Raw genomic sequence first — 27,333 nt, 5'->3', positions numbered from 1 at the left:
TCGAATAACAAATCCAAAAGTGGCCTTAGTCGTGTAGGGGACAATACTCCGAACTAAACACTTAATTTGAGACTACATCTTCCATATACTACATGACTAACACCCATATTTGATCTATGAAGCATACCTATAATCCAGAGGTCATACCACATACTTGTTCTGGTTAAATGTCAGATAGACTGAAGTTGAAAAAAAAAATTCTGGAAGTTGTTCAGTGACATATTTCTTTTGTATATATACTGGTTGCTTATACGGTAACAGCATCAGTTTTGAAACAGATTTCCAAATGAGCAAGCGATTTTGAAATGTAAGTGATTAAGAATTATATATATCTTACCTATTTTAGTTTTATCCTCGAAAAAATATCCAAATTTTACATTGATCACATTCACATTAAAAAACATTCGCAAGATATATGAATACTAAACTAATTTGCCGGGTTTGAACTTATCTATCTAATTTGTCAATCTGAAGGTCTTAGGTCGAATAAACCGGGGCAATTAATCTTAAAGTTTATACGGCTAGTTTATTGTATATTGTATTTAAGTTTTCTTTGAGAAAATATTTCCCTTTGAACAGATAACTCTAAGAAATCCACAGATAAATCATGTAAAATCAAACTTTTTTCCAAAATCATAAGATTCTGCATAATTTGTTGTTTTTCAAATTCATCCATTTTTAAATCCGAACACTCTCATAGCTGACTACAGACTAACTAAGCTTCTTAATACTTTAAGAGTACTCCTAAAGGAACGGTAACCTACTAAAAGTATCTAAAAAAAAATTCGTTTTAGAAACATTTTGATTACATAATTACAACAACAATATATATCACCCATTTTTCACTTATTGATTCAACTTATTGTCCTCAGTATATTTTACTATTGCATTTAAAGCAGTTTGAAGTCTCTTTATCGGCATTATATAATGTTTTGCTACTAAACATAACTGCTCCTCCAATTTGAATTTGCTCAATGATATCATATATCATGCAGAGGCTTAGTCGAGATCCTTTTGTAATCATTGCTGTTTTTTGTATCATTGTTTTTGTACCAGCTCCACTGTCAATTTCTAACAGTGTAAATAAACCACTGATTTTTCTAATATGTATTGTCAAATATAAACTTGGTGAAAGGAGCATATTCAAACTGTTCGCTCTCTGAATTCTACTTTCTTACTGATATGAATTACATTGAAAATCCAGCCTTAAATTGGATCTGATTGCTATGGCTCGTTGCTAGGACCTCACAGATACATGCAAATGAGATTCTTATGGATGTATGCAAAAGGGATGTGCCCTCCGTAGTTTCATCTGACATTTATATAGGACAAGCCTCCAGCGTAGAGTCTGTAGTAAAGGCAAACTATAGTGCCCAAATAAGGGTGTAAGTTTAGAAGTGTAAAGAAGATTTAGTGCCAAAATAAGAGTGTAAAGTCCATAATATTGTCCCCTACACTACTGGTCTTGCAAAAATACCATTAATTTCAAGGAAAGGAGGAAAACAGGGGAAATCTCGAATTTAAATATTGCGTAGATTTAAATATGATATTCCTCCCTCCCTTTCTCTGAACAATGGGATATTTTTGTAGGTACTGTTTTGGATATGCTATTCAGCTAATATTTCTGAGCTCAAATGACGAGTCAAAACTGTATTTTTACTGGAAAAATTCGTTATCTATAGTTTTGGTTTCAGTTTAAAAAGAGGTGCTCATCTTATACAGTTTGTTTCCCCAAAGTGTTACACCAAGGCTCTCTTAGATGTGCAGGGGCTGCTAATTCCTCCTTGAAGATCGTTTTTTAGGTCCCTATAGTTCCTATAGTCGTTAGTCGTATAGACTAACGACTATAGTCCCTCTAGTTGTATAGTCCCTAAGACGACTATAGTCCCTATAGTCGTTTTTAAAAGTCCCTATCATCTTCTATAGGAATGATCCAAATAGGCAATGGTAGAGGGGCCAGGGGGAAATACCCTTCTTGAAGCAAAAATGCATTAAACAGTTTATTAAAATATGAAAATGATAAATACTACGTTTTAAATCTCCTGGTTTCACTTGCTCCCTCCTCCCTTCCCGAGATAAGGAACATTCGTTCGATAGCGCACACTATGTTTCTCACCTCTCCACTTTTCTTGCCGCAAAGTATGTGATATGGTTCCTTTACTAACACAAAAAAACATTGTCTGCAATAAGAGGGGGTGCTATTATCCCACAGCACTAAAGTTTTATGTATAGTCAAGAAATATTCCCAGGAGTCAAGGGGAACTAGAGCTTAATTTTTACCCTTTCTCCCGGAACCTCCTAATATATATACTTGAAGATCCACAAGGGTTAGAAAATCTGAGCTTTTCACCATCTTTTTTTTTCCAGTGGCCCTCCTTCATAATGACCATTACATGCGGTTTTATCCTCACAAAGGAATAAACTTAGTGAAATGAAGCATTGAAATAAATAATGATTTCGATTATTTTATATAAACTAGGTGTATCTTTAGGGGCAAATACGCTGGTACGTGGCATTGCTATCTCTGATATTGGAAACTCAACATTTAGCTTTTCAACAATTTAAAATCGACTGTATTGGATTTTCATTCAATAGATTTTCGGCAGCCTTTGGGCTAAATTTGTCGTTTTATGACACGATATGCACATTTCGCCACTTAAAAAGGCCACTGGAACTTACAATTTACTTTCTAACGAGCCTCCTCCTAATGATTTGTACCAATGGTTCGATACGGTGACCTCAGGGTGAAAAAAATGAACAAGCCCTGATCTTGGTCTTAAAAAAGCCTGAATTTCGCGAAGGCAGATATGACCTAGATTTAGCAGTTAGGGGCTTGTGACTTGCACAATGGGGCAACATAGAATAATGAAATTGATAAAGAATTTTTCACCATGATCACTCTCCCTTTTGTGGATTTTTCCCCTTTTTCGAAAAGCAGGCCTAATTTATCAGATCCTCAATTTTTGTTGGATCTGTTTCAATTTTTGAAAAAATTTCAATTTTTTGTATAACAATTTTTATATGTTTGCAATTACCATTAGAACCTGAATTTTTTTTTTTCCTATTACATTGTTATCAAGACGCCTTAATAGTTTCGGTTACTATTAACACGGATCACTCCTTTCTGGGAGTTTGTTACGACGAACTGTTTGATGACTATTAATGCATAGAGCTCTTTTTTTTTAATGTTTCAATTGACTTTTTTTCGCACTATACCGCTATTCAAAGCGCGGAACACAGCAGGGCCTTCAGTCTGTCCGCGATTTTATAGAAATGATTCTTTGGGGTATTTTTCATCTACCACAGGACTATTATTATTTTGTTCGTTAACTATATCTTGCTACGTTGCTAGCTACCGCTGCAACCCGGATGTAGTTTTTTGATGATACAACGTTAATATAATAATTCAACATAACTATACCTTAATTTATAAGCAACGAATAGACAAGTAAGAATAATGACGGTGATAGTGTCTGATAGACTCAAAATGCGGATCGAAGTGGAAGGGGAAGGGTTTAAGGCTCTCTTCGATTAAAAAGGATTAAAGAGAGGGGTTTCTGATAAAAAATTAACGATTTCAAAAATAGTATGCCCTTTTTGCCAAAGACAGTCCAAGCCAAAGGAGAAAATGGGAAAATCAAAGCCGGCCTCGCACTAATGGATGACTTGAAATTCAAGGGTAGTATCTTAATAAGTCATTAAACAAATAAGTATATATAGATATATTTATACATTATAGAGTATATTTATACTCTATATATATAGTATATATATATATAGTATATATAGTATACTATATACTATATATACTATATATATTATACTCTATATATAATACTAGCTGTTGGTGTGGCGCATTGCGCCATACCAACACCAAGTTGGTAGGGGTGCTTCGCGACACCCCATCCCCCCGCACGCGTAAGTCATATTAGTTACGCGCCATTGCAGTTGTGTCCCTGTGTCCCACCTGTGAATACATATATATATATATATATATATATATATATATATATATATATATATATATATATATATATATATATATATATATATATATATATGTTTTTAACTACGTAAAACTTGTGCGAATATACAGCATTCTTCGCTGTCCCATTGTCTGTGTATATAAATAGAATGTCAGGTTTACCGACTCTTGATCATGCAACATATAATTGTCCATGGGAAAAACAATCGTACTCAGATCTATACCGCATTTTTCTAATGATTGCCCTTGAGCTTTGTTGATGGTTATTGATAATCGAATATTCCCTGTGTCCCCATCGTCATTTATATATCCCCCCTGTCCCCCCCGGCGTCCCCGTTGTAGTTGTGTCCCTGTGTCCCGGTCGTCATTTGTGTCCCGGTCTATAATTTCTCTTTGAGCGTCCCGGTCGTCATTTATATTCCCTGTGTCGCCCCCTAATATAATCATAATGACGTCATATACAAAGCCTTATATACTTATAATGACGTCATATGCGAACAAACAAACAAACATACAACTTATTTATATATATATATATATATATATATATATATATATATATATATATATATATATATATATATATATATATATATATATACATATATATATATATATATATATATATATATATATATATATATATATATATATATATATATATATATATATATATATAGATATACCCCCGCGTTCGTAAGTCGTTACGCGCCATATTAGTTACGCGCCATTGTAGTTGTGTCCCTGTGTCCCACCTGCGGATATATATATATATATCTATATATATAAAAATAAGTTGTCTGTGTGTGGATCTGTGGATCAGGTGACGTCATGTTTGTTCGCATATGACGTCTGAATTATTTCACACTAATACAAAAGAAGAAAAAAACTAAAAAAGGTAAAAACTACAAAAAAAACTAAAAAGAAAAAAAACTAAAAAGCTAAAAAACTAAAAAAAAACTAAAAAAAGGTAAAAATCTAATAACTAAAAAAAACTGAAAAAAATAAAAAAAGGCAAAAACTACAAAAAAAAATAAAAACTAATAAAAAAACTAAAAAAGCTAAAAAACTAAAAAAACTAAAAAAAAACTAAAAAAAGGTAAAAAACTAAAAAAAACTAGAAACTAAAAAAGAAAAAAACTAAAAAAAAAGAAAAAACTGAAAAATAAAAGAGAAAAAGAAAACTAAAAAAATATGAATAAATATATATAAAAATAAGTTGTTTGTGGGTTATGTCTGTCTGTCTGTCTGTCGAGTGACGTCGTGTTTGTCCGCATATGACGTCTGAATTATTTCACACTAATACAAAAGAAGAAAAAAAACTAAAAAAGGTAAAAACTACAAAAAAAACAAAAAAGAAAAAAAACTAAAAAAGCTAAAAAACTAAAAAAAACTAAAAAAAGGTAAAAAACTAAAAACTATAAAAAACTGAAAAAACTAAAAAAAGGCAAAAACTAAAAAAAAACTAAAAACTAATAAAAAAACTAAAAAAGCTAAAAAACCAAAAAAACTAAAAAAACTAAAAAAAGGTAAAAAAACAAAAAAAAACTAAAGACTAAAAAAAAGGAAAAAAACTGAAAAATAAGAGAAAAAGTAAACTAAAAAAATATTAATAAATATAAAAAATATAAATATAAATATAATATAAATTAGCAATCAACAAAGCACCGAGACACAAATGACGACCGGGACACAGGGAGTATAAATGACGACCAGGACATAAGTAAAACAAAAAAACTAAAAAAACTAAAAAAATGGTAAAAACTACAAAAAAACTAAAAACTAATAAAAAACTAAAAAATCTAAAAATCTAAATAAACTAAAAAAGAAAAAAAAGAAAAAAGGAAAAAAATAAAGGAGAAAAACAAAACTAAAAAACGAATGTATATACAGACCGGGACACCGGGATACAAATTACGACCGGGACACAGGGAATATAAATGACGACCGGGACACAGGGACACAACTACAATGGGGACGCCAGGGGGCACACGGGGATATAAATGACGACCGGGACACCGGGACACAAGGAATATAAATGACGCCCGGGACACTCAAAGAGAAATCACAGACTGGAACACCGGGACACAAATGACGACCGGGACACAGGGAATATAAATGACGACCGGGACACAGGGACATAACTACAAAGGGGACGCCGGGGTGCACAGGGGGATATATAAATGACGATGGCGACACAGGGAATGGTCGATTAGCAATCACCATCAACAAAGCTCAAGGGCAATCATTAGAATCATGAGGTATAGATCTGAATACGGATTGTTTTCCCATGGACCATTATATGTTGCATGTTCAAGATTCGGTAAACCTGACAATCTATTTATATGCACAGACAATGGGACAGCAAAGAATGTTGTATATTCGCAAGTTCTACGTAGTTAAAAACATATATATTTATATATATATATATATATATATATATATATATATATATATATATATATATATCTATATTCACAGGTGGGACATAGGGAAACAACTACAATGGCGCGTAACTAATATGGCGCGTAACGACTTAAGCGCGCGGGGGGGCTTGGGGGGGGGGGCGCGAAGCGCCCCCACCAACTAGGTGTTGGGGTGGCGCTTCGCGCCACCCCAACAGCTAGTATATATATATATATATATATCTATATATATAAAAATAAGTTGTCTGTCTGTCTTTGGGTCTGTGGATCTGTGGATCAGGTCACGTCATGTTTCGGCTGACGTCATGAAATTAGTTGCCGTCATTTTTGTTATGACGATGCTTAGTATATTGTAAAACACATTAATTTGGTTAATAATATACCATTTAAAACACCAAAATGAACATGCTGGAGTAGTCACTCGGTGAGAGAGGGTGTCAGAACGGAGAATGAAGGTCCCAGGTTCAAATCCTGGTTAGGCTAAAAAAGGTAAAAAACTAAAAACTAAAAAAAAACTGAAAAAACTAAAAAAAGGCAAAAACTACAAAAAAAAAACTAAAAACTAATAAAAAATAAAAAAGCCGAAAAACTAAAAAAACTAAAGAAACTAAAAAAAGGAAAAAACTTAAAAAACTAAAAACTAAAAAAAACTAAAAAAAAGGAAAAATGAAAAATAGAAGAGAAAAAGAATACTAATAAAATTAAAAAAAAAAATAAAAAAAAAAATAAAAAAGATAAAAAGCTAAAAAAAGGTAAAAACCAATAAAAAACTAAAAAGAAAAAAAGGTAAAAAACTAAAAAAAAAATTCATCTAAAAAACTAAAAAAAAACTAAAAAACGTAAAAACTAAAAGAACTAAAAAAGTAAAAAAAAAACTAAAGAAAGGAAAAAACTGAAAAATAAGCGGGATATAAAACAGGGGGATATAAATGACGACCGGGACACCGGGACATAAGGAATATAAATGAATCAGAAAATACAACTCATGTTTCCAAATGACGTCATTTGGAGCCCAAATTGAAAATCCAGATCAATTTATGTCTACTTTCAAAGTAAAAGGGCAAATTTATCATAGAGCAGGGTCTCTACTACCATTCTCAGGCGAGAATCATAAATTTTTACGATTGTACTTCATCAGTGATAGAAATTCTGAATTGAATGCACGTTGCGAAATTTCTCCCAACATTGAAAGGACAATCGTTTCCCAATTACAACATCTTTTCCACGAAAATAATAATTTAGTGCGTCTGTTCAAAACAGCCATCGATTTGATGCCTACTTATACGCATAAAATTGTTATTTCCGCTGACAAAACGCCTCCTGGCCAACATGTGCGTAGGTACAATGCTCCAACTATCGACGAAGTGGCCATCGTTATGGTCGGTGATCAGTTTTTACCTCGAGATATTATTCTCAGGGTTTCCACCACACGTGCTACAACTAAAAATAGGCCTACCAATAATACTTTTAAGAAATGGAAAACCTAATAGAGGCCACAATCTTGGCAGGGCCTTTGAGGGTGAGGCTGTTCCTATTCCTCGCATTCCCAAGATTCCAACGGATCTGCCTTTTCAATTTAAAAGATTGCAATTCCCAATTCGATTAGCATTTGCAATCACCATTAACAAAGCTCAAGGTCAATCATTAGAAAAATGTGGTATAGATCTTAATACTGATTGTTTTTCCCATTGACAATTGTACGTTGCATGTTCGAGGGTCGGTAAACCTGACAATCTATTTATATGCAGCGACAATTGGACAGCGAAGAATGTTGTATATTCGCAAGTTTTACGCAGTTAATTTGTATTTTATCTATCTATCTATCTATCTATCTATATAAAAACGAGTTGTATGTATGCATGTTTGTTTGTTTGTAAAAAGAGCGTTTGCATATGATGTCATTATTAGTACATACGGCTTTGTATATGCAGAGACAATGGAAAGCCAAGAATGTTGTATATTCGCAATTTTTACGTAGTTTAACTCCTGCAGACGAAATGAATGCTTGCCTAAAAAATTCTAATTTATAGGCACACGTAAAAATATTAAAATTAACTACAAATATGCGTGTCCGATTGCAAAACGATGACTCTGGTCAAACAGTAGACTCAATTTCAGGACGTATACAACTACCTGCTGATTTCTGTAATTTAGTGACGTCCAAAAATGAATTGATTGAAAAAGTATTTCCGAATATTCTAAAAAATTATAAAAATAATAAATGGCTAAGTGAAAGAGCGATTCTCGCACCCAAAAATATAGACGTCCACGAAATCAACAATATTGTTTTGAACAAGATTCGAGACCAGGCAGTCCTTTACAAGTCAGTCGACACAGTTTTGGAACCAAATGAAGCGGTTAATTATCCATCTGAATTTTTAAATTCCATAGATCCTTCAGGGTTTCCACCACACGTGCTACAACTAAAAATAGGCGTACCAATAATACTTTTAAGAAATATCAACCCACCAAAGCTTTGCAATGGCACGCGACTTGCCGTAAAAAAAAAAAAAAACAGTGGAAAACCTAATAGAGGCCACAATCTTGACAGGGCCTTATGAGGGTGAGGCTGTTCTTATTCCTCGCATTCCTATGATTCCAACGGATCTGCTTTTTCAATTTAAAAGATTGCAATTCCCAATTCGATTAGTATTTGCAATCACCATTAACAAAGCTCAAGGTCAATCATTAGAAAAATGTGGTATAGATCTTAATCCTGATTGTTTTTCCCATGGACAATTGTACGTTGCATGTTCGAGGGTCGGTAAACCTGACAATGTATTTATATGCAGCGACAATTGGACAGCGAAGAATGTTGTTTATTCGCAAGTTTTACGCAGTTAATTTGTATTGTATCTATCTATATAAAAACGAGTTATGTGGATGCATGTTTGTTTGTTTGTAAAAAGAGCGTTTGTATATGACGTCATTATTAGTACATACGGCTTTGCATATGCACAGACAATGGGAAAGCCAAGAATGTTGTTTATTCGCAATTTTTGCGTAGTTTGAAACACATATATAAATCTATCTATATTCACAGGTGGGACACAGGGACACAACTACAATGGCGCATAACTAATATGGCGCGTAACAAATTAGGCGCGCGGGGGGGCTTGGGGGGCGCGAAGCGCCCCACCAACTAGGTGTTGGGGTGGCGCGAAGCGCCACCCCAACAGCTAGTATATATATATATATATATATCCACAGGTGGGACACAGGGACACAACTACAATGGCGCGTAACTAATATGGCGCGTAACGACTTACGAACGTGGGGGTATATATATATATACTACTACTACTACTACTAACTCACTGCAGCACCAAGCCGCCTGAGGCCAACACAGCTACGCACGCTCCTCCTCCAACCTAATCTATTTAAAGCCTCCCTCTTTACACCCTCCCAGGAAGTTCCCATTTCCTTTAAATCCTTATTTATGACATCCTCCCAACCCAGACAAGGACGACCTGCTTTCCGTGTAGCCCCAGACGGTTGGCCAAAAAGGACAATCTTCGGTAATCTGTCATCCTTCATCCGTAGAACGTGGCCTAGCCATCTCAACCTTTCTTTCATTATAGCCCCAGAAAGCGGGATTGAACCACACTTATCGTACAACCTACTGTTTGAAATACGGTCAGTCAGCCGGGTACCCAGAACAATCCGTAGGCAATTTCTCTGGAAAACATCTAGTAAATTTTCATCTGCTTTTCGGAGTGTCCATGCTTCAGAGCCATATTTGACCACTGTCATCACTGTAGCTTCCAATATTCTAATCTTGGTTTGTAGGCTTATCTTTCTATTCTTCCAAACTTTTTTTAACTGTGAAAAAACACCCTGAGCTTTAGCTATTCTACTTTTAACATCTTCACTGCTCCCACCATCTTTACTAATAATACTACCAAGGTAACTGAAGCTCCCAACCTGATCAATCTTTTCGTTACCTAAGGTCACCTGTTCATCTTCACTTATTCCTAACCTTAGTGACTTAGTCTTCTTAACATTAATTTTCAAGCCTATTTTAGCACCCTGAACTCGTAAAACCTCTAAAAATTCATTCATTTTGCTCACACTTTCATCTAATATGCTTAAATCATCAGCATAATCTAAGTCCAGGAGCGTTCTTCCTCCCCATTTGATTCCATGGTCTCCAATTGCCTTTCCTGTGCTCCTTAAGACGAAGTCCATCAAAATGATCCATATAAAGGGGGATAGAACACAACCCTGCTTAACTCCTGATTTAATACAAAACCAGTTGCTAACCTCATTTCCTACCTTAACCGCAGCAGTATTATTCTCGTACATAGCGCAAATCACTTTAATGTATTTTTCTGGTATACCATATAACGATAAGACCTTTGTTAACGCTGTTCTATCAACAGAATCGAAAGCTTGCTCATAATCGATAAAACTAAGGACCAAAGGTGTTTGACAACGAAGGGACTTCTCAATTATTAACCTAAGAGTGAAAACATGGTCGACACATCCTCTACCTTTTCTAAAACCGCATTGTTCTTCCCTTAAAACTTTGTCTACCGCATGTCTCAGTCTAAAAAGTATCATATTACTCAGTAATTTGCTACCTACAGATACCAGACTAATGCCTCGATAATTCCGACATTCACTCTTGTCACCTTTCTTATACAGTGGTTTAATTAAGGTTTTCCTAAAATCATTGGGTACTTCCCCTTTTTCAAAAATCATGTTCATAATCTTCAGTAGCTTATTCCTAACCTCAGAGCCACCATATTTAAGGAGCTCATTAATCATACTATCAGCACCCGGGGCCTTATTATTTTTTAATCCTTCTAGTACTGTCGCTAATTCTTCCTCACTAAACAAATCTTCCTTCACATCCAAGGTATCACAAACTTTTTCATTTTCATCTATATCTTTTCCTGCAACTGTATCTCGGTTTAGCACATTTTCAAAATGTTCCACCCATCTTTCTTTAACTTTTTCCTTATCACTAATTGTGACCCCATTTCTATCTTTAACTGGGACTAGTCCGGATCGGCTACTCCCTTTCAATTTATTAACATGCCAGTATAATATTTTACTATTATGCCGTCTAGCCGCATCTTCCAGATCCTCAGCAATTTTATCCATCGCCTCCATTTCACATCTCCTTAGTTCATATTTTAATGCTTTCTCCACTTTCTTTACATTCCTTTTGTTTTCATACGACCTATCGCTCAGATAATTCTTATACAAACCCCTTCTACTCTCTATTAAACCTAAAGCTTTTTCACTAATATTCCTAGTTGCTGTCTTAGCACTCTTCCCTAGGACACCATCAGCAACTTCACAAATTGTTTTTCTGAAATTATTCCATCCATCTTCCACATTGTCAAATTTTAAACCCTCAAGTTTAGTACTCAACTGTTCCTGGAATTTTTTTCTCAAATTTTCATCCTGAAGTCTACCAACATCATAACTTTCCGGGAGGGAGTTACTCTTCCGAAATTTCAGCTTTAAATTAACCTTAGACACTACTAGATGGTGATCTTTACTTTTAACATCAATAACGGCACTCCTATACACCCTAGTATCTTGTATTGATCCTGCTAGTCTTCTGTTTACAATAACATAATCAATAAGGTTTGCTGTCTTACCATCACGTGAATACCATGTCAACTTATGGGCCATTTTGTGACCAAACACCGTATTGGTTATAACTAGGTTGTTATACCTACAAAATTGCAAAAGCCTATAGCCATTACTGTTTTCTTTTCCTACACCAAAATTACCTAGGCTAGGATACCATCTATCCCTATTTCTACCAACCTGGGCATTAAAATCTCCTAGCAAAAACACCATATTTCTACCTGGTACCCTGTCTATTTGCTCCTGTAACTGTAAGTAAAATTCATCTGAGTCACTAGTATCTCCATCAGTTGGTTCAATGGGGGCATATACTACTATAACTGATACCCTAAACTTTTTAGTCATAAAATGAGCAATTAGTATTCTATTATTAATACCTTCCCAGCCTAAACAAGACTTAGCAGCTTCCTTATTCATCATGAGCCCTACTCCCTGTCTATGTACCCCATCCTTCCTTCCTGAGTAAACAAATTCTATGTCACCTAATTTCATGCTTCCTACCCCTGGGATACAAAGCTCAAGGGCAATCATTAGAAAAATGCGGTATAGATCTGAGTACGATTGTTTTTCCCATGGACAATTATATGTTGCATGATCAAGAGTCGGTAAACCTGACATTCTATTTATATACACAGACAATGGGACAGCGAAGAATGCTGTATATTCGCACAAGTTTTACGTAGTTAAAAACACACACATATATATATATATATATATATATATATATATATATATATATATATATATATATATATGTATTCACAGGTGGGACACAGGGACACAACTGCAATGGCGCGTAACTAATATGACTTACGCGTGCGGGGGGATGGGGTGTCGCGAAGCACCCCTACCAACTTGGTGTTGGTATGGCGCAATGCGCCACACCAACAGCTAGTACTATATATAGAGTATAATATATATAGTATATATAGTATATAGTATACTATATATACTATATATATATATATACTATATATATAGAGTATAAATATACTCTATAATGTATAAATATATCTATATATACTTATTTTTTTAATGACTTATTAAGATACTACCCTTGAATTTCAAGTCATCCATTAGTGCGAGGCCGGCTTTGATTTTCCCATTTTCTCCTTTGGCTTGGACTGTCTTTGGCAAAAAGGGCATACTATTTTTGAAATCGTTAATTTTTTATCAGAAACCCCTCTCTTTAATCCTTTTTAATCGAAGAGAGCCTTAAACCCTTCCCCTTCCACTTCGATCCGCATTTTGAGTCTATCAGACACTATCACCGTCATTATTCTTTCTTGTCTATTCGTTGCTTATAAATTAAGGTATAGTTATGTTGAATTATTATATTAACGTTGTATCATCAAAAAACTACATCCGGGTTGCAGCGGTAGCTAGCAACGTAGCAAGATATAGTTAACGAACAAAATAATAATAGTCCTGTGGTAGATGAAAAATACCCCAAAGAATCATTTCTATAAAATCGCGGACAGACTGAAGGCCCTGCTGTGTTCCGCGCTTTGAATAGCGGTATAGTGCGAAAAAAAGTCAATTGAAACATTAAAAAAAAGAGCTCTATGCATTAATAGTCATCAAACAGTTCGTCGTAACAAACTCCCAGAAAGGAGTGATCCGTGTTAATAGTAACCGAAACTATTAAGGCGTCTTGATAACAATGTAATAGGAAAAAAAAATTCAGGTTCTAATGGTAATTGCAAAAATATAAAAATTGTTATACAAAAAATAGAAATTTTTTCAAAAATTGAAACAGATCCAACAAAAATTGAGGATCTGATAAATTAGGCCTGCTTTTCGAAAAAGGGGAAAAATCCACAAAAGGGAGAGTGATCATGGTGAAAAATACTTTATCAATTTCATTATTCTATGTTGCCCCATTGTGCAAGTCACAAGCCCCTAACTGCTAAATCTAGGTCATATCTGCCTTCGCGAAATTCAGGCTTTTTTAAGACCAAGATCAGGGCTTGTTCATTTTTTTCACCCTGAGGTCACCGTATCGAACCATTGCTACAAATCATTAGGAGGAGGCTCGTTAGAAATTAAATTGTAAGTTCCAGTGGCCTTTTAAGTGGCAAAATGTGCATATTGTGTCATAAAACGACAAATTTAGCCCAAAGGCTGCCGAAAATCTATTGAATGAAAATCCAATACAGTCGATTTTAAATTGTTGAAAAGCTAAATGTTGAGTTTCCAATATCAGAGATAGCAATGCCAAGTGCCAGCGTATTTGTCCCTAAAGATACACCTAGTTTATATAAAATAATCGAAATCATTATTTATTTCAATGCTTCATTTCACTAAGTTTATTCCTTTGTGAGGATAAAAACGCATGTAATGGTCATTATGAAGGAGGGCCACTGGAAAAAAAAAGATGGTGAAAAGCTCAGATTTTCTAACCCTTGTGGATCTTCAAGTATATATATTAGGAGGTTCCGGGAGACAGGGTAAAAATTAAGCTCTAGTTCCCCTTGACTCCTGGGAATATTTCTTGACTATACATAAAACTTTAGTGCGGTGGGATAATAGCACCCCCTCTTATTGCAGACAATGTTTTTTTGTGTTAGTAAAGGGACCACATCACATACTTTGCGGCAAGAAAAGTGAAGAGGTGAGAAAAATAGTGTGCGCTATCGAGCGAATGTTCCTTATCTCGGGAAGGGAGGAGGGAGCAAGTGAAACCAGGAGATTTAAATGTAGTATTTATCATTTTCATATTTTAATAAACTGTTTAATGCATTTTTGCTTCACGAAGGGTATTTCCCCCTGGCCCCTCTACCATTGCCTATTTGGATCATTCCTATAGAAGATGATAGGGACTTTTAAAAACGACTATAGGGTTTATAGTCATTTTAGGGACTATACATCTATAGGGACTATAGTCGTTAGTCTATACGACTAACGACTATAGGGACAATAGGGACCTAAAAAACGATCTTCAAGAAGGAATTAGCAGCCCCTGCACATCTAAGAGAGCCTTGGTCTAACACTTTGGGGAAACAAACTGTATAAGATGAGCACCTCTTTTTAAACTGAAACCAAAACTATAGATAACGAATTTTTCCAGTAGAAATACAGTTTTGACTCGTCATTTGAGCTCAGAAATATTAGCTGAATAGCATATCCAAAACAGTACCTACAAAAATATCCCATTGTTCAGAGAAAGGGAGGGAGGGATATCATATTTAAATCTACGCAACATTTAAATTCGAGATTTCCCCTGTTTTCCTCCTTTCCTTGAAATTAAGGGTATTTTTGCAAGACCAGTAGTGTAGGGGACAATATTATGGACTTTACACTCTTATTTTGGCACTAAATCTTCTTTACACTTCTAAACTTACACCCTTATTTGGGCACTATAGTTTGCCTTTACTACAGACTCTACGCTGGAGGCTTGTCCTACATAAATGTCAGATGAAACTACGGAGGGCACATCCCTTTTGCATACATTCATAAGAATCTCATTTGCATGTATCTGTGAGGTCCTAGCAACGAGCCATAGCAATCAGATCCAATTTAAGGCTGGATTTTCAATGTAATTCATATCAGTAAGAAAGTAGAATTCAGAGAGCGAACAGTTTGAATATGCTCCTTTCACCAAGTTTATATTTGACAATACATATTAGAAAAATCAGTGGTTTATTTACACTGTTAGAAATTGACAGTGGAGCTGGTACAAAAACAATGATAAAAAAAACAGCAATGATTACAAAAGGATCTCGACTGAGCCTCTGCATGATATATAATATCATTGAGCAAATTCAAATTGGAGGAGCAGTTATGTTTAGTAGCAAAACATTATATAATGCCGATAAAGAGACTTCAAACTGCTTTAAATGCAATAGTAAAATATACTGAGGACAATAAGTTGAATCAATAAGTGAAAAATGGGTGATATATATTGTTGTTGTAATTATGTAACCAAATGTTTCTAAAACGAATTTTTTTTTTAGATACTTTTAGTAGGTTACCGTTCCTTTAGGAGTACTCTTAAAGTATTAAGAAGCTTAGTTAGTCTGTAGTCAGCTATGAGAGTGTTCGGATTTAAAAATGGATGAATTTGAAAAACAACAAATTATGCAGAATCTTATGATTTTGGAAAAAAGTTTGATTCTACATGATTTATCTGTGGATTTCTTAGAGTTATCTGTTCAAAGGGAAATATTTTCTCAAAGAAAACTTAAATACAATATACAATAAACTAGCCATATAAACTTTAAGAATAATTGCCCCGGTTTATTCGACCTAAGACCTTCAGATTGACAAATTAGATAGATAAGTTCAAACCCGGCAAATTAGTTTAGTATTCATATATCTTGCGAATGTTTTTTAATGTGAATGTGATCAATGTAAAATTTGGATATTTTTTCGAGGATAAAACTAAAATAGGTAAGATATATATAATTCTTAATCACTTACATTTCAAAATCGCTTGGTCATTTGGAAATCTGTTTCAAAACTGATGCTGTTACCGTATAAGCAACCAGTATATATACAAAAGAAATATGTCACTGAACAACTTCCAGAATTTTTTTTTTCAACTTCAGTCTATCTGACATTTAACCAGAACAAGTATGTGGTATGACCTCTGGATTATAGGTATGCTTCATAGATCAAATATGGGTGTTAGTCATGTAGTATATGGAAGATGTAGTCTCAAATTAAGTGTTTAGTTCGGAGTATTGTCCCCTACACGACTAAGGCCACTTTTGGATTTGTTATTCGACAAATTTTTCAGAGCATTTTGGTGCCAAAAATATTTCTGTTGCTTAAATACCGAAAATTAGTCTTTTTTCATAGACTTGTTGGAACAAATTTCGATTATAAACTTTGCATCAGCAAGTTTCATTCGGATGCTAAATAGGCGATCCCCCCCCCCGGTATCTCATCTCTTTTTCTTATTCCAGAGCTACAGAACCTTGCTAACACAATTCTTCCTTTTCAATGTTGCGAGCAGGCTCTTACACGGAAACTTCTTTCTGAAGTAGCCAAAATTAATAAAACCAGGAAAAAGAGCAAATTCAAGGAATAGTTAAAGGTATTAATAAAGTAGTACTAAAATCATCAGGATTTTTGTGGCAAGAGAAATACCACCTGCATTTGAGCAACATGAATTTTAAGGCACATATTCTAAATCTGCTTAGTCGTCGCTGTATTTTTAGCCACATATCCGAAAAAACTATGGCTGGATTTTTTTAGATTCATTACTGAAACAGGTACCAGATAATCAAGGTCTTGTCCAATATTTTCATCTGGGGGCCTTAAAGGGGTTATACCAAAAGTTTAGAAAGACAACAAAAATTTTCTGTATGCATTTTCGTTGAGTTTTTTCGAATCGGGCCATTTTTTTGGGGGCGGGACTGAAACCTGGTATCCTCTCCTCTTGGATAATGTCTTGCAGATAATATGTAAAAAGTATTACAAAAAGCAAGCAGCTGAACATCAGCGACGCGTCTAGCAAGAATGGGGGCCACCTGAGGAGAAAATCCTCAGGTGGAATTTCTAGTTGAGAAAATGGTATCTGACAGAAAAGACGATTATTCACATTAATAACCTGCAAGAGTATCAGACACGAGTTAATACGAAATGATATTTACCCAAAGGCTGGTCCCTATTTTAGTAATTGCGTTGACATCAGTGCTTCCGGTCAGATATGAAGAAGACAATGTTTAAATCAGATCCACAAGCATAAAGCTTTTTAATACTTATCAAAAACAAAGTACTTTAGGAGTCGCTCTTATAGAATTGAGACAGAATTCAAACTTAAGCGTAAAGAGCAAAGTGTTTTTGAGGTGTAGCCCCACTCATATACGAAACAATTTCTGTTTGTTTTAATTTTTAATGCTGCTAAGTCTAATGCTCCTTACTTTTAGTTGAAAAAATTTCTTTTTTTTATTTAATTTCTTATCATTTTCTAAATAATTCCTGGGTGTCTGGCTACTCCTCTACAGAAAAATCTCTCCTCTCCAAGAATCTCTGGTCAATTTAATCCTGGTGAAAATTTGCCTCAGATAACTGCCCTTAAAATCTTCATGCACAAATTGAGTTGGCAATTAGAAAGCAAGAGATAAGAAGAATTTCGTAAAGGAATTCAGGATAACTCCTCCAGTTTAAAATTCCCCTGAAAAATTTGCTCCCTGGAAACTCTCCTCTCCATGGAAAGTTATCCCCAGGAAAATCCCACCAATAGATAATTCCACCACCTTGTCCAAAAAATGTAAGCATACTTGCCAACAACAAGCACTATACGTAAATAATGGGCAAATTTTAGAACTTAATAAGACTGTGGGATGGTCATGATAGCCCTAAAGGTAAAGTTATTCGGCCTTTCATCTATTCTGAACTAAATGGTTATCTTAAAGTTTTGGTCGGACGACTCCAATTTAAAAATAAGTTGTCTGTGTGTGTGTGTGTTTCGAGTGACGTCATGTTTGTGTGTCGACTGACGTCATGTTTGTCGACTGAAAAAAAAAGGAGAAAAACGAAACTAAAAAAAATGAAAATAAAAATAAAAAAAAACTAAAAAGATAAAAACTACAAAAAAAACTAAAAAGAAAAAAGAAAAAAAAACTTAAAAAACTAAAAAAAGTAAAAACAAAAAAAAAAACTAAAAAGAAAAAAAGTGGAAAAACACAAAAATTTATTTCATCATATACCAATTCAAAAACGAATGTATATACAGACCGGGACACCGGGACACAAATGACGACCGGGACACAGGGAATATAAATGACGACCGGGACACAGGGACACAACTACAACGGGGACGCCGGGGGGCACAGGGGGATATATAAATGACGACGGGGACACAGGGAATGTTCGATTAGCAATCACCATCAACAAAGCTCAAGGGCAATCATTAGAATCATGAGGTATAACTAAAAAACTAAAAAAAAGGTAAAAAACTAAAAACTAAAAAAAAGACCAATTCAAAAACGAATGTATATACAGACCGGGACACTGGGACACAAATGATGACCGGGACACCGGGACACAAGGAATATAAATGACGACCGGGACACTCAAAGGGAAATTACAGACTGGGACACCGGGCCACCAATGACGACCGGGACACAGGGAATATAAATGACGACCGGGAAACAGGGACACAATTACAAAGGGGACGCCGGGGGGCAGAGGGGGATATATAAATGACGACGGCGACACAGGGAATGGTCGATTAGCAATCACCATCAACAAAGCTCAAGGGCAATCATTAGAATCACAGGGACACAACTACAATGGCGCGTAGCTAATAAGGCGCGTAACGACTTAAGCGCGCGGGGAGGCTTGGGGGGGGGGCGCGAAGTGCCACCCCAACAGCTAGTATATATATAAAAATAAGTTGTCTGTGTGTGTGTGTGTGTATGTGTGTCGAGTGACGTCATGTTTGTCAACTGACGTCATTATAAGGATTGAGCTGTATGCGTCATGAAGTTGTTTGTCGACTGACGTCATGTTTGTCAACTGATGAAATTACATACCGGGACACAAATGACCACCGGGACACAGGGAATATAAATGACGACCGGGAACCTCAAAGAGAAATTACAGACTGGGACACCCGGACACAAATCACGACCGGGACACAGGGAATATAAATGACGACCGGGACACAGGAACACAACTACAACGGGGACGCCGGGGGCACAGGCGGGATATATAAATGACGGCCGGGACACAGGGATTGTTCGAATAGAAATTACAGACCGGGACACAAATGACGACCGGGACACAGGGAATATAAATGACGACCGGGACACTCAAAGAGATATTACAAACTGGAATACCGGGACACAAATGACGACCGGGACACAGGGAATATAAATGATGACCGGGACACAGTGACACATCATTAGAATAATGAGGCCACCCCAACAGCTAGTTTTTATATATTCCCTATGTCCCGGTGTCCCAGTCGTCATTTGTGTCCCGATGTCCTGGTCTGTAATTTCGTCAGTCGACAAACATGACGTCAGTCGACATACAAACATTTTGTCCGTTTTTTCCTTTTTTTAGTTTTTTTTTCTTTTTCAGTTTTTAGTTTTTCGAGTTTTTTATTAGTTTTTAGTTTTTTCTTTTTAGTTTTTTTTGTAGTTTTTACCTTTTTTAGTTTTTTTTTAGTTTTTATTTACTTTTTTAGTTTTTAGTTTTTTACCCTTTTTTTAGTTTTTTTTAATTTTTAGCTTTTTTAGCATTTTCTTTTTAGTTTTTTTGTAGTTTTTATCTTTTTTAGTTTTTTTTTCTTCTTTTGTATTAATACTAAAGCCAAGGTTCGAACCTGGGACCTAGAACCTGGAACATAACGCTTTACCAACTGAGCTACTGTATTTGTATTTGTATCGGATTAACGACGCTTCTTGACTACTAAGGTAATAACTGAGCTACTTCGGCTTGAATACATTCGTTTTTGAGTTGGTATGTGATGAAATAATTCAGACGTCATATGTGGACAGTGACGTCACTCGACACATAGACACACAAACAACTTATTTATATATATATAGATGTCTATATATAGTTTATATATATAGTCTGTATATAGTATATGTATATTTATGCATTATGTATTATATTTATACAGATACATTATAGCTTTACAAACTATTAATTTTCAATCAAACAAACTCAATTTGTCAGTGAAGTTAAAAAAAAGGGAAAAACAACAAGAAACTTTTAGTGTTTTTGTATATTCATTAGTGCTAAATAATCTAATTAATAGTTGACGATTTCCTAAATTGCTTCTTATGTTTGAAAGAGACTCAGCTAATTTAGTTCTTCAAAAACGAATATCTCATAAGATTTGATAAATGATATTAACAACAGTTCGGCTCGCTAAGTTATAACACAATTTACCTTTCAAACAGTTCGTGATAACAAACTCTACTAAGGAGGATTTACCGTATCAGAGAACCCTACAGTAGAAGTTTCAAGCTCCTATCTACAAAAGTGTGGAATTTTGTATTTTTGCCACAGGACAGATCACGGACAGACGTTTTCAGGGGGATTTTTTGGTTGGTGGGAGGGGTTTAGGGGAGGAAGTTATGTGAAGGGAACTTACCATGAAGGAATTTGTCATGGGAGAAGAGAATTTCCATGAAGGGGCGCAGTATTTTCTAGCATTATTACAAAAAATGAAAAGCTAAATATGAAAAAGTTTTTTTAACTGAAAGTAAGGAGCAGCATTAAAACTTAACACGAATATAAATCATTACGTATGTAAGGGTTCACCTCCTCCTAATATATTGCTCTTTACGCTAAAGTATTTTAAGTAATTTCAACTATTTATCCTACGGCCTTTGTGATTCAGGGGTCATTCTTAAGGAATTGGGAAAAAATTTAAACTTTAATGTAAAGAGTGAGGTATTGGCGAGGGGGCAAACCCTCTCATATACGCAGTAAAAATATAAGAATATAGAAGTTCGTTGCGTAAGTTAATTCGTAAGTTACATATATATAACTAATAAAAACGTATAAAACTAATATATATATAACTAATATATATAAATATATAATTATAATAAATATATAAATATATAATTAGTTATATAATAAATATATAACTAATAAAAACTAATAATATATATAACTAATAATAAAAACTAATAAAATATAAATAAATAATAAAAACGTTCGTAAGAAATTAAAAGCTCTAGCTGCCTTTTTAAGTAACCACAAAACTGGAGGGTAACTAGGCCTCCTATTTTCTCAAAATTGTTCGACCAGAACTATGAGAAAGCCATTTAGCCAAAAAAAATAAATTAATATGCAAATTTCGAAATATGCAATAGAAACATTTTTCTTTTAACTGAAAGTAAGGAGCGACAATAAAACTTAAAACGAACAGAAATTAATCCGTATATGAAAGGGGCTGTTCCCTCCTCGACACCTCGCTCTTTATCTAAAGTTTTTTACTGTTTCAAAAAGTAGAGTTGAGAGAAAGATGTCAAACTTTAGCGTAAAGAGCAGGGTGATGAGGAGGAAAGGCCCCTTTCATATACGAAGTAATTTCTATTCGATTTAAGTTTTAACGTCGCTCCTTACTTTCAGTTAAAAATAATTTTTTTTTGTTTAATTCTGTAAAGAGCCATCATACTGAAATAATTTACCATTAACCATTTCGAAAGCATGTACTCAATGCCGTATGCCAATGTCAATGCTCAATCCGTATCCAGGGAAGAGTTAATGAGTTTGACCCCTCCCCCGAAATGTGTGTTCAAGTCGTAATAACGCAACAAAATTAATTTGAAAAATTGGGGGGGGGGGGTTATTTTTCTAGTTCTTTACCCCCCCCCCCCACCGCCACACAGAAAAATTCTTTTGTAAAACTCCCCCCCCAAAAACAAAAATCCTGGATACGGTCCAGCGTGTACTCCACCAAATTTACTGTGAAATAAAGTGTCCGTAAAACTATTCTTTTAAATTTCCGATATCTATTCGCCTCAGTCAGACACATGTCATTCCCCAAAAGCAAGTTCAGGAAAACCATCGGAAGAATGAAAATGCATTCAAACTAGTTGTATAGATTAGACGCACCAATAGTTCGGTTGAACTGGATAGATTAATCAGATGAAAATATAAAAGCAACTTGATCAAGTCTAGAATGCATGGATGGCTATTATCTTTTCTCTGGATTTATAGGAAAAGAGCAGTACAAAGGTTGTCAGTCTTTACTCAGAAACGAATCTTTTAAAATGAACAAAATATTAGTTGTCAGGTGGTAAAAGAAATAAGACATAAGAAGGATTTCTGTTAAACTATTTTGGCGTTGTTTATCAGGTCACCGAATCATTACTATTAGTTTCTTATGCAATCACACGCCAATTGATAAGCTTAAGAAGTGTAAACGACGACAACCGGGGTTGCCACCATGATCAGTTTCTAAAGTGCTACAATTGCCAAAACTTGCGTGCTACACAGCAATTTCTGGTCAATTAATGGCAAAAAAAGTTTTGCGTGTGGCGTGGCTTGCGCTGCGAATGGTACGTTTTAGTGTAGATAGTTTTAATAATGTAAAGGAATTAGAATCTATCCTGATCAGAGCATTGAATGGGAAAATTTATGCGCATACGCATATTCCGTATTTAAATGTATTTAGATTATTGTCATAAAACAATGCTCTTCCATATACTTTGACCTAGGACACATTATATAATTGCATTTTATGTGCCTACATTTTCAATTTGGTCATATAAGAGAAAAAACGCTAAATTCACTATAACACGCGCTACAGTGCTACATATAATGAAATATTGCTGAAATAGCACTTTTATTCTACAGGTGGCAGCCCTGACGATTACCGGATCATCACCCTTTAGTGAATTTACCCAAACAGCCTTTTTTACCATGTTAAACTACGATCCACCTCACAGCCTCGCCCCTCCCCCAAAAAGAAAAATTGATTCGGTCTTGTAAAACATGAGATGTAATTTATATGTTACCGTGAATGTTCGATATTCGTGAATGTTGACGTTCACCAGTAAACGTCTGAAATACCGTCTCTTCTCCTGGGAAAAAAAAAAAAAAAAAAATCAAACTGAAAGTCAGAAGCGACACAAAAACCTAAAACGAATAGACATTATTCCGTATGTGAAAGAGGTGGTGTAATCCTCAACATATCGCTCTTTACGCTAAAGTTTTTATTGCTTTAAAAACTAGAGTTACGACAAAGAGTCAAACATTAGCGAAAAGAGCGCGGTGTTGAGGAGCGGACATCCACTTTTACATACGGAAAAATTTCTGCTCGTTTTAAGTCTTATTGTCACTCCTTGCTTTCAGTTAAGAAATTTTTTTTCATTTACTTTTTTGAACGTTTCTCAACTAATACATGTTCGAATTTGGCTCGACATGCATACGACATTAAAACAAAAATTGCCTACTAATTTTGGCAGACTTCCGTATATGAATGGTTGCCCCTTCCTCAATACCTTACGCTTTACGCTAAAGTTGTTAGCAATTTTCAAAAAGCTTCCTTTTTTAATCAAACGGCCCCGTGTTTCAGTAGCCACTCTTAAGAAATTGGAACAAACAGTTTAACTTTAGCGCAAAGAGCAAGGTATTGAGGAGGAGGCGACCCTTCATATATTGTATCATGTCTGTTCGTTTTTCCAATACTGCCTGTAAATCTGGCTCACTCTCAATGAAATATACCCCACCACCTCACAAAACACTCCTCCGTAGAAATCTTATCCAGCGTAAAGTGCACCCCCCTTTAAATTTCATCCAGACAGTTCTATCCTCGATGAGAATCCTCTCTCTCTGTAAAATTGCTTGCGGACGATTCAGCCTGAAAAATTCTCCTTAGCATCCTTTCATTTGAACTCATAAAAAAATCGAAAAAGAAGTTTTCTGCTACTACATCTATTACTACTACTACTAACAATTCACCGCAGAACCAAGCCACCTGAGGATAACACAGCTACGCACGCTCCTCCTCCATCTCAATCTATTCAAAGCCTCCTTCTTTACGCCCCCAAGAAGTTATTATTTCATTTAATCTTTATTTATGATATCCTCCCACCCCAGACGAGGACACCTTGCTTTTCGCTTATCCCTAGACGGTTGGCCAAAAAGGAAACAATCTTCGGCAATCTGTCATCCTTCGCCCGCAGAACTTGCCCTAGCCATTTCAACCTTTTTTTTCATTATAGCCCTTGAAAGCCAGATTGTACCATACTTTTTGTACAGCCTACTGTTTGAGATTGTATTAATGCACTATAAATCTAGATGTAATGTTTTAAAATTTCTCCTCGAGAATTTGTGGTGAATAGGAAATCCAAAGATGCTTTATGAAAATTCTTATAAATTAGAACTATGAATCTTATGTTTCCTCTCTATTTCTCTTAATACACTAAGTTTATGCTGTTATTATAAAAATATAAATCAAATGACTAGACATTAAGATAAGCTAATTAAATTTTTTTATAAGAAAAATTAGGCTAATGCCGAAGAGTGACCTTTAGATTGTCACTTTCCTTTATTTGTTTTTCGGTCATTTTAAATACAGTGAACAGTTTTTCACGTTGCTTGAGGTCGGGCTCTCCATTAAAGAAGTCCTAGACGGTCAATCCTTTAATCAAAAGCTTCCGTCAATCGATTGACTCAAGCATGATTGAATAGGAGCCTGTTTTTTTACCCGTTTAGCTCAGGAAGTAATGACTTATATTTCCTCTAGACAACAGGAAATCCAGAATCACCAAAATAGTTGTAGCCAGAATGAAGATCACCGTTAACTCTTGACTCAAGCGTCAAAAAGGTTCCAATTCAGTCATGCTTGAGTCAATCGATTGACAGAAGCTTTTGATTAAAGGATTGACCGTCCAGGGGCCTCTTTAATCGAGATCCCGACCTTAAGCAACGTGAAAAACAGTTCATTGTATTAACAATGACCGAATAACAAGTAAAGGAAAATGACAATCTAAAGGTCACTCTTTGGCATTAGCCTAACTTTTTTATAAAATAATTTAATTAGCTTATCTTAATATCTAGTTATTTGATTTATATTTCTATAATAAGAGCATAAACTCAGTGTATTAAGAGAAATAGAGAGCAAACATTAGATTCATAGTTTTAATTTATAAGAATTTTCATGAAGCATCTTTGGATTTCCTATTCACCACAAATTCTCGAGGAGAAATTTTAAAACATTACATCTAGATTTATAGTGCATTAATACAATCTCAAACAGTAGGCTGTACAAAAAGTATGGTACATTCTGGCTTTCAAGGGCTATAATGAAAAAAAAGATTGAAATGGCTAGGGCAGGTTCTGCGGGCGAAGGATGACAAATTGCCGAAGATTGTTTCCTTTTTGGCCAACCGTCTAGGGATAAGCGAAAAGCAAGGTGTACTCGTCTGGGGAGGGAGGATATCATAAATAAAGATTAAATGAAATAATAACTTCTTGGGGGTGTAAAGAAGGAGGCTTTGAATAGATTGAGATAGAGGAGGAGCGTGCGTAGCTGTGTTATCCTCAGGTGGCTTGGTGCTGCGGTGAATTGTTAGTAGTAGTAGTAATAGATGTAGTAGCAGAAAACTTTTTTTTCGAATTTTTTTTTATGAGTTCACATGAAAGGATGCAAAGGAGAATTTTTCAGGCTGAATCGTCCGCAAGCAATTTTACAGAGAGAGAGAGAGGATTCTCATCATATATATATATATATATATATATATATATATATATATATATATATATATATATATATATATATATATATATATATATATATATATATATATATATATATATATATATATATATATATATATATATATATATATATATATATATATATATATATATATATATATATATGTATATATATATATATATGTGTGTGTGTATATATATATATATTTATATATATATATATATATATATATATATATATATATATATATATATATATATATATATATATATATATATATATATATATATATATATATATATATATATATATATATATATATATATATATATATATATATATATATATATATATATATATATATATATATATATATATATATATATATATATATATATATATATATATATATATATATATATATATATATATATTGATATTAAAATTCTGTTTCCAGAGTTTCGGTTACTATTGAACCGTTACCACAACCTGTTTGATATCATAGATAAAAAGCTAAGGCAAATATATATCAGCACGCGCATTACCAAAATAGAATTTCACATTCGGTTCTGATCGACACTAGGCATAGACTTAAGCCGTATCCGCTAATCCGGGTTTCAGTATAAAGAAGACGAATTAAAAATATGCTCTAGCACCGACAAGTTGAGTGAGATACGACATTAAATAAGCAAGATAATAAATCATTCTCATCCCCTTACATTGGTTTGGTATGAAAGACTATTGTTTTAAACATTTGAATCAGAGGGGAGGGAATGACTATGAATTTTTATTCATTATTGAAAAAAAAAATCAAAAATCCTTGTTCATATGTAATTTCTCAAGATCTGTGTTTAAAAAGGTTAACTGCTTTTGCTCTAACAGAGAATAAGTAAAAAATAATAAAAATTCTAAAATAGGGCAAATTTTCTCAGGCTCGTAACTTTTGATGGTTAAGACTAATTTTGATGAAACTTATATATTTAAAATCAGCATAGAAATCCAATTCTTTCGATGTATCTATTAAATCAAAATTTCATTTTTTTTAGAGTTTCGTTTACTATTGAGCCGGGTCGCTCCTTACTACAGTTCGTTACCACGAACTGTTTGGTATATATGAAACAAACAAAACTGAAAACAACAACAAGAACAAAATCGATTTACTA

At 34.4% G+C, this 27,333-nt stretch overlaps 1 protein-coding gene and 1 long non-coding RNA gene across 2 annotated transcripts in view; one reads left to right on the top strand and one right to left on the bottom strand.

Moving 5' to 3' along the window:
- Positions 1-27,333, bottom strand: part of LOC136028698 (potassium voltage-gated channel protein eag-like) — a 322,053-nt gene that overhangs the window by 30,951 nt on the left and 263,769 nt on the right.
- LOC136028591 (uncharacterized) lies at positions 4,751-6,973 on the top strand. Its single transcript, XR_010617841.1, has 2 exons — positions 4,751-5,388; positions 6,901-6,973. It is a non-coding gene; the product is annotated as an uncharacterized LOC136028591 (long non-coding RNA).

This window comes from Artemia franciscana, chromosome 7 (genome assembly GCF_032884065.1).
Source record: "Artemia franciscana chromosome 7, ASM3288406v1, whole genome shotgun sequence".
NCBI classification, from domain to species: domain Eukaryota; kingdom Metazoa; phylum Arthropoda; class Branchiopoda; order Anostraca; family Artemiidae; genus Artemia; species Artemia franciscana.
This window is presented reverse-complemented; position numbering and strand designations above follow the sequence as displayed.